The 8934-nt window shown below is 46.6% G+C and overlaps 1 long non-coding RNA gene across 1 annotated transcript in view; it reads left to right on the plus strand.

Moving 5' to 3' along the window:
- LOC138296143 (uncharacterized) overlaps positions 1-2657 on the plus strand; it is a 71336-nt gene extending 68679 nt beyond the window's left edge. Inside the window, exon 4 of the long non-coding RNA XR_011203772.1 lies at positions 2429-2657. This is a non-coding gene — a long non-coding RNA (uncharacterized lncRNA). The remainder of the gene's footprint in view (positions 1-2428) is intronic.
- Positions 2658-8934: the final 6277 nt, after the last annotated feature.

Genomic DNA, 8934 nt, shown 5'->3' on the forward strand with positions numbered 1-8934 from the left:
AATCATCTGGCCGGAGTCTTGAACGTACGTGCGGACAATCTCAGTTGCCATTTCTCGGCCGATCACGAGTGGCGTCTCCATCCAGATCAAGTCCGGTTAATCTTCCAGATGTGGGGGTTTCCTCGGATAGATCTGTTTGCCACCCGGGAGAACTCGCACTGCCCGTTATTCTGCAGCCTCCAGTATCCGGTACAAGGAGCTTTGGGGGATGCGTTTCAGATGACCTGGTGCGACCAGTTGCTTTACGCGTTTCCCCCCCATACACTTGATTCCTTGTGTGTTGAGTAAAATTCGCCAAGACCGGGCTCAAGTCATCTTAATTGCTCCGGATTAGCCAAAGAGGGTGTGGTACTCGGACATTCTCCAACTCTCACTGTGCCCTCCACTCCGTCTCCCTCTCAGGGCAGACCTCCTCTCGCAGTCGCAGGGGCAGGTTTTACACCCCCACCTCCAGAGCCTGCACCTTCATGCCTGGAGATTGAACGGGGCAACCTGAGTTCTTTCTCTCTCCTGCCTGATGTAGTGGATGTTATCTCATCGGCCAGGCGACACTCCACTAAATCTATCTACGCTAATAGGTGGTCTAAATTTGTGGTTTGGTGTGGGGAGAGGCAGATTGATCCCTTGCGTGCTCATTTGTCAGATGTTTTATCTTTTGCTTTGTCTTTAGCACAGAGGGGTTGTGCAGTGGCTACTGTTAAGGGTTACTTGTCTGCCTTTTCAGCCTTTCTTTGTCTTTCAGACCAGCCTTCTTTATTTAAATCCCCAATAGTACTTAGATTCTTGAAGGGCCTTATGAATAAAATCCCTCCAACTCCTTTCGTTATGCCTCAATGGGATTTGACCTTGGTTCTAACTTTCCTTATGGGGGTCCCCTTTTGAGCCTATGCATTCTTGCCCCATAAGATTATTGGTTCTTAAAACGGTTTTCCTGGTTGCAATTACCTCTGCAAGGAGAGTGAGTGAGTGAGTTGCAGGCTCTATCGGTAAAACCCCCTTATACATCTTTTTATGGGGATAAGGTGGTGTTGAGGACGAAGGCTACTTTCCTTCCGAAGTTTGTTTCACCCTTTCATTTGGCCCAGACAATTACTCTATCCACGTTTTATCCTCCGCCTCATCCGTCAAAGGAAGAAGAGAGACTACACCGCTTGGGCCCAAAGAGGGCGCTAAGCTTTTATATAGACAGGACAAAGGATTTCAGGCTGGAGGATCAGCTTTTCATCGGATACGTGGGAAAGAGGAGAGGAAAGGCAGTCCACAAGAGAACACTCTCCAGGTGGGTTGCTCTTTGCATTAAAATGTGTTGCTCTTTAGCAAAGAAGGATCCTCCTGATGGTATAAGAGCTCATTCCACCAGAGCTAAGTCGGCCTCTTCGGCCTTGGCTAGGGGTGTTCCTGTGGTCGACATCTGCAAGGCCGCAACTTGGTAATCCCTTCATACTTTTGCGAAGCATTACTGCTTGGACTCTGAGGTCAGAAGGGATGGCCATTTTGCACGGTCAGTGCTGCAGGATTTCTTGGTTTGACCATTCAGGCACCCACCACAGAGTGCGGTACTGCTTTGGGACTCCATTCATTAGGTGAGGAATCCACAGGTAGTTGTATCCATCAGAAGAACGAGTTACTTACCTTCGGTAGCGACTTTTCTGGTGGATACATTAGCTACCTGTGGATTCCTCGCGGTCCCACCCGCCTCCCCGTTGCCTGTTTGGTCTAACCAAGTAATTCTTGAGTGTGCTCCTCTTGGTTTTGAGGATTTTTATATATTATGTATATATGTTTATATCTATATGTATATATATAGTTCATATATTTATTTACTTGTTTAAAAAAAAAAATGGTAGGTTGAATTCTCAGAATGATGTGTTTGGAATATCATTAAATATTACTATTGTTCTTTCATCTCAATGGCCTATTATTCTCAGGCACGTAAAAAATGTTGGTACTGATGTCGGCACGTCGGCGAGGACCTCTTATTGCCTGTATGACGTCAGACGGCATCGCATGGGCAACTGTGACGTCCTCGTCGACGTGCAGAACCTAGGAAGAAGATTTCCGTCGAATGCTGGCGCAATGGGAGTATTCATTAGGTGAGGAATCCACAGGAAGCTAATGTATCCACCAGAAAAGTCGCTACCGAAGGTAAGTAACTCGTTCTTTAATAGCATTATGTCCATGGCAGTGAAGGGGTTAAGGACATGAAGACAACACCCGCTTTAGCAAGAGGTTTCTGTTGACCCGGTGACAAAGTTGATGCAGGATACATTTGGGACTTTCCTATGGTAGTAGTATGACTATTTTGCCATTATCATGCTTTTGAATACTGTATTTGAGATTTAAGGTGACATTGCTATTTGCGTGCCCTCCACTTGAACGTCATATTGGTTCTGCATGGAATAGTTACAAGGTGTATTTTCTCTTCTAGGGAATGACGGCTCCAAACGGGAATGAACAAGAAGGAACTGACCATTTTTATCTCACGAAGAAAGAGGGGACATAAACATGGACTATGTTATGAATTTAGAGTTTGATAGGTTATGTGGAATACCCCTTCCCTAAGATTTCTGTGAAATAAAGGTTTTTTTTCTAATTGTAAAGGCTGCTGATTAATAAAATGGACAAAGGAAATGCATAATCCATGGCTCCGGTCTTGAGATTGAATCATAGTTCATAATTTCAATAATTATCAAAAGTAAATGTGCTTTGCTAATGTGTCCCTCATTAGTGCTGACCTACCATTAGTATTTTTTAGTGAAAGCTAACTACCCAACTGCATCTCCAATAACTTTTTTTTAACCAGTTTTAAATTGCATTTTCAATATCACAATCTTGAATAAATTACATCTATGAAAGTTACATTATCATTAGTAAAATCCGCAATCCAGCTACATCGTCATTAATAAAATAGTTTCACATCAGTATCAGCAGGAGTCCTTGGTTCAGTCCTTAAACAGCAACATTGGTAAAAACAAGTCATGTGTCGATGTTAACTCACATTCTGCCATTACCATAAGTGCTATTCAATCTTCCTATCTCAAGCAGGTACTACAAACATTGAAAATCAACAGTGACATCCATGAAGCTATAATGGCCACTAGGAAGCTATTCGGGACATCAAAGGGTATAACAGAAGGGTGTTGTCACTCACCCATGGACAGGCTGGAAGGGGTTATGATGGAGGTGTGGGAATGTGGATAAAAGGGGATGGGGGAGGAGGGGGGTTATGTCCCCGCCAGGGTAGGTTTAAGTACGGGCCACCAACTCTTGAATGTGTGCAAGTCAAGTAATAGTACTTCCCATTCCACATTTCTGGGGTATTTGCATAGTCCTCATATTTCTTGCCTCCTGAGCTCCTTTCCCTGTCCCCACTTCAGTATTTCCGCACACCAGTGGGCTATATCTAACAATACCTGGGCTTTCCAGTGCATGGCAATTAGTCTGCATGCTATCAGCAATGCTTGGTTTATAAACCGGTTCGCAGCTTTATCTGTTTTTGAGCACCTGAACAATCCCAACAGTGCAACTTCCATTGTGAACACATCCAGTCACCTCTCAGCAAGTTGGACACTGACACCCATAAGGTTACAGACTGAGCAACTTCAGAATACGTGCATCGTGTCAGCACCTGCATGTTGGCTACTCGGGCAAACAGAGGAGGACCCAAACATTTAGGACAGAGTTGCAGGAGTGAGGTAAGCTATATGAAATATATTATGCAGGATCTACTGAGCTTGGTATTCTGCATCATCCTGGGGTATGTAAGTACTGTTTCCAGTATTTCTTTGTCGACTCGCCACCTAAGCCCCACTCCCTAAGGACTACATTTAACAGGTTGTGTGCGGTGTATGCTAGTGCACAAACAAACCAGGTGACAAGTCTACAGCCTCAACCCATTATATACAGTGTGTGTATGAGAGGGTGCTTATGGGGTTGCCATGGAGCCAAAGATGGCAGCCGTGGAGTAACTTTGCTCCAGGACCTGAATGCCGCAATCAACATTAATCCTGCCATTACACACACACACGACACACACAGTGCTGCATCAGACTGTCGACTGGCCAGAACCAACCTTGCATACCATACCGGGGCATGCCCGGCACAGGGAGAGGGGGAGGGTGTAGGGAGCTGGCTACTACAAAGACCACAGCTGATACTAGCAGACTTTTACCCCACGGAACATGATTTTAGTCATCCTGCATACAGTGATCCAGCAACGTATTGGCGCGGTAGACTTGGAACACGCCATGGGTAAACCGAAATCACCAAAACCTCATCCCCGTCCACCCTATCCCACACTCCATCATGGGGAGGAGCCCTGACACAGGGCAAAGACCTCCAGCTCTCCACAGGACTTGGGTGAAAAACAGGCCACCATCCTACTTACCAATAAATCCTCTTGCTCATCAGTAGAAGCGCACATAAAGGAGATGTGTGTGGAATTTGGTCTCCTTCAGAAGGACCTGCGAAAACTGGCTTTCCGGTTCACCAACACAGAACGTAATATCACAGAGATGGTACCACAGCTGAAGACCCAAAAACAGACCACCCAAGACCTTCTGGACAAAGTGCACTTGTTAGGTACATGCTGAGTCATGCCAGGCTAACGCCAAGTGAAGCATGCCAATGAAACTCATGACCAGGTTGTGACCCTGCCATTAGCAGACTACCTGTAAAAACCAAAGACCACGGGCCAGCCCATCCACTTCTTTCTTCAACACTGTAGGCGGCTTTTTAATCAGTCTGCTCCACACTATTAACGAGGGCTTCCTGAGGCACCGTACTGCAGTATCTCTCAGATTGCCAGCCTAACTCTAGCAAATACACAGCTCGAATCCACTCATAAGGGGACAAACCTTGATAACTGCTGGTGTGGTGGTCCCCTACAAGAACAGAAATCACCCTGCCTGCAGGCTGGATATTACAATTGCAATCTGCCATTCTTCAGTATGTATCACTCTGACCTACACAGCTAACTGGCCACCCCTATAATATCTGTCGCCTATTCAGTGTAATAGACCAGGCATCCCCACTATATACTAGATAAGCCTAATAGTCTGTATTGATTGAGTCTTATGGAGCACCTGTTTGCGACCCTATCATCCTTCGTTCTAGGTCCATGCCTCCTAGCTTACAACAAACTACTAAACATAAACCTCCCTTCAAGGGTCCAAGTGGGCTGCCTAATATTGCCCCCCTTTCCTGTTGGTCGTGGTTAAACAGGGTTGTCCCATCTCCCCAATCCTGTTCTCCAGATCCATGTAGCCAATGGCGCACTGCCTCAGTTGGAAGAGCCCTGTTTGTGTGTGTGGGGGGGGGGATACAGCTGCACGGAGGAACTTAGTGTTCCTTTATGCAAATTATGTTCTACTTTACATCTGAGACATGAAAATCGACACCTCCTGTTTGACATCTGCCTTTCAGGACTTCGAAGCGGTGACTGGGCTCCAAGTTAACTAGGGAAAATTCTATACTTTCTTGTTCCGAGGTGAAACCCCACACCGCCAGCATTGCCCCTACACCCTTAGCTTGGAAGTCCACAGCCTTCCGTTACCTGGGGTTCCACTTCACCACTTGCAGGAAGACAAATTTGAGGGCAACTCTGTCAGCAGCTCCCCAGAGCCCTCACCGGCAAGATTGCATTCTCAAAGATGATAATCCTTCCCCAATTGCAGCATTTTGTCAACGTACCAGCCTTTCCACCATACCACTTCTGTGATCTAGATCATTTGATGGGGGATACAATCTGGAATGTTGGGTTGACAGTGGTTCAGGGAGGTTTGAGGGGACCCATGTTTCGAGTCTTACTACCTGGTGGCACAGCTTGATTGGGTGGCTCGATGGCTGGTGGGCAAAAACACATTCAAGATCACCACTGATGATGCCCTGCTCCTTTCCTGGATGGTTGCCGTGGAAATGTCTAACCAGAAACTTTCGCCTAACAAACAAACCAGATTGCTCCATATGCCCCTAACATTGCAATACAGGGCCTCACCAGCGTGTAGGGCTCATTGACAAGAGAGCAGCTACCAGACTGGCAGGCACACTCATTTGACACAGTGGAAGACCTCTTCCAGGACGGCCAGCTTTTGACCAGGACTATGCCATCTCCCAGGACAATTCATCACATACTGATGCCTGCTGCCTCAATGGACTCCCTATGGTAAATCCTTACAGAAAAAACTAGACACAAAGTTGTTTGTACAATATATCAAATGGTACACGGGTGACATCTTATCATTTGGCTTTGTAAAGCCATTGGAACACTTCGACATACCCCTGATGCAACTTAGGCAGTTCTGTACGGAGAACCACAGGAGGCATTTTCATGATCATCAATGTGCCAGGGCCCTGGAATCACATAAGATGGTAAGACATAAAGCATGCTACAAGAATAACCAATAAGTGCTTCTACATAAGGGCTACCTCAACCCCTCCCCCCCTTAACAGAATATTCCTAGTGGCACACCTCACCTGCCTGAGATGCTCTTTCCCAGTGGTGCACCTTCAACACATGCTCTAGTCCTGCTCCACATTGGCACACTTTTGGGACAAGCTGCATACCACTTTGGCCACAGTCCCTAAACTTAATGCACTGAAAAAATGGGACGCCACCGCACTAGGATTATTCCCATTGATGGAACCAACACAAAGTACAAGCCAAATTTGCTAAGCTGGCCCTCTTATTGGCCAAATGCCTCCTCTCTTTGTATTGAAAGGCCCCGCAACTGCGTCGCAGGCCCATGGCACTTGGCAGTGTCCTGCTAGGATGAGGCAGATAGGCTTGCACTACACTGTTTGTAGGCCGGCTGTATCAGACAGTGCCCCATCGCAGCAGCATGGGATGTGATGTTGCTACAATATAAGGCCCTTACAGCAGGTGCTTCCCCTTGAAAAACCCATAACTCACTAAACCACAGCCTTACCCAATGACAAAGTGGAACCTTACCCATGCCAACGGGAGGCCCCATATTGATGAAGGCATCACGATTTCATCAGTTTACCCACACAACACCTCTCAATTCCCCAGTCAGATGAGAACTTCTCTTGCAATCCCCCTTTGCAGGTGGACACATCACAAAGGAGAACCGCCACCTTTCTCCTCAATCCACCCATCCCCTCCTGTTAAAGCAACCTCTCATGTAACTACCCTTTATGTGCTCACTGTCACCAGGAACTTCATACAATTAAGAGGCCTGAAGGACAACCGACACATGGCCAAAGTTTGCCTTTCTGCTCCCAATTAGAGAGTTCAGCTCTTTTCCAAATAATTATTTCTGTTTATTTCCCAACACAGCACTTATTACATACAGCGTAACTCTGAGTGCTCCTGATTTCCTTGACCAGCAGCCTTCCACCATAGTTAGCTGCCCTCAAATTGCAAATCGTACCAGGCAATTTCCACTGCCCCAACCAGACAGCCCTCACAATGCAGTGCACATGATACCCCAAGCTGGAGTACGGCCACCCTCGAGTGACGTTCCCATGCACACGAGATTGCAAGGTACCTACATAGCTGATAGCTATGTATTGCATGATGTAATTCACTGCCAAATTTCCTTTTCCACTGTATAAACTATGTGTAATGTGTTGTTTGTTGCTGTACTGGCATATTGTCTGTGATGGCCCAGAGTATTTCTCCGGTGGCCCAGCAAGCGCCCGTATGCCAAGAAATGACCTGCTGGAAGGGCATGTTCCTCCTGTAAGCATTTATAAGAAAATAATGTACCCCCCTGATACAAAGCAACTAGTGTACTTATGCCTGCCTCTACCCAGGCCCTCGTGCCCACGCTACCAAACATTTTGCTGAATGAGGTTATGTAGCTCAGTGGTATCTCAAGCAAAGAATCTGCGTGATGTATCGCAAGCTCTGATTAAAACTCTCATGTGATCAGCAATAATCCATTAGCATCATGTGAAAGCCTGTCCTGGGGGAGGAAGATCCGCTAGACCACAAAATGTGCTCGGGCTGCTGTGGGAGATTCAAGTTCTTCTGTGTGATGGCCTGACAAACAACTTGCCGACCAATGCACCTGGGCCACCAACTAGTAATGTTCAAAATCTGGAGCCCCAAATACCCCTTAGTCTAGGGACAACTGTAGTGTACGGAGTGCAATGTGGCAACTCCCCTTGTTTTGAATGAAACTCCTTATGGCCAAGTGTAATGGATGGGATGTGCCTCTGGGTGACACAGACCAGGAGGTTATAGGAAAAGTAAAGTAGCAGAGGGAGCATTACCATCTTAGATAGGGACACTCTACCTTGCAAAGTGCTCCAAAAAGCCATGTGGGGATGCGGGTTGCTATGCTTCTTATAAGGTTGTCATCTATTAGATACTTTGTCTCGTGATAGATGTTTATGCCAAGGTATCAAAACGTGCGGGGCTCCTAACACAAAGGATTGGAATCCACAATGAAATGCTGCTGGGAACAGTTCGGGTGCAGCATAAACAGGCATGATTTGGCACAGGTCACCCCCAGGCCAGAAGCAACATGAAACTCCAGGGGTATGTCTTGGATATCAGCTATGCCCTACTGTATGTTTCAGATGTAGAATAATGCATCATCTGCATATAACAAGACTACATGGATCTCCCCAGACAATGGGATACCCCAGGAACGCCCCTGCTGTTGGAGCCTCAGGGATAAGGGCTCCATTGCGAGGCCAAAGAGCAGAGGGGACAGCGGACAGACTTGCCACATTCCTCTGCTCACTCATAAACAGGGGAAGATACACTGGCCAATATTCACCCGCACTGTGCGTTCAATGTATATGAGTAAAATTAACACATCTAGTCATCCCTTGATGCCAAAAGTAGTCATGGTCAAAAACGAGCAATTTCAATCCACTATATCAAATGATTCATGCAAGTCCAGCACCAAGCATGCAGCAAATGGCCACTGGACCAGAGGAAGCCTTATTACCCTGTGCAGA

Source organism: Pleurodeles waltl, chromosome 1_2 (genome assembly GCF_031143425.1).
Source record: "Pleurodeles waltl isolate 20211129_DDA chromosome 1_2, aPleWal1.hap1.20221129, whole genome shotgun sequence".
Taxonomy (NCBI): domain Eukaryota; kingdom Metazoa; phylum Chordata; class Amphibia; order Caudata; family Salamandridae; genus Pleurodeles; species Pleurodeles waltl.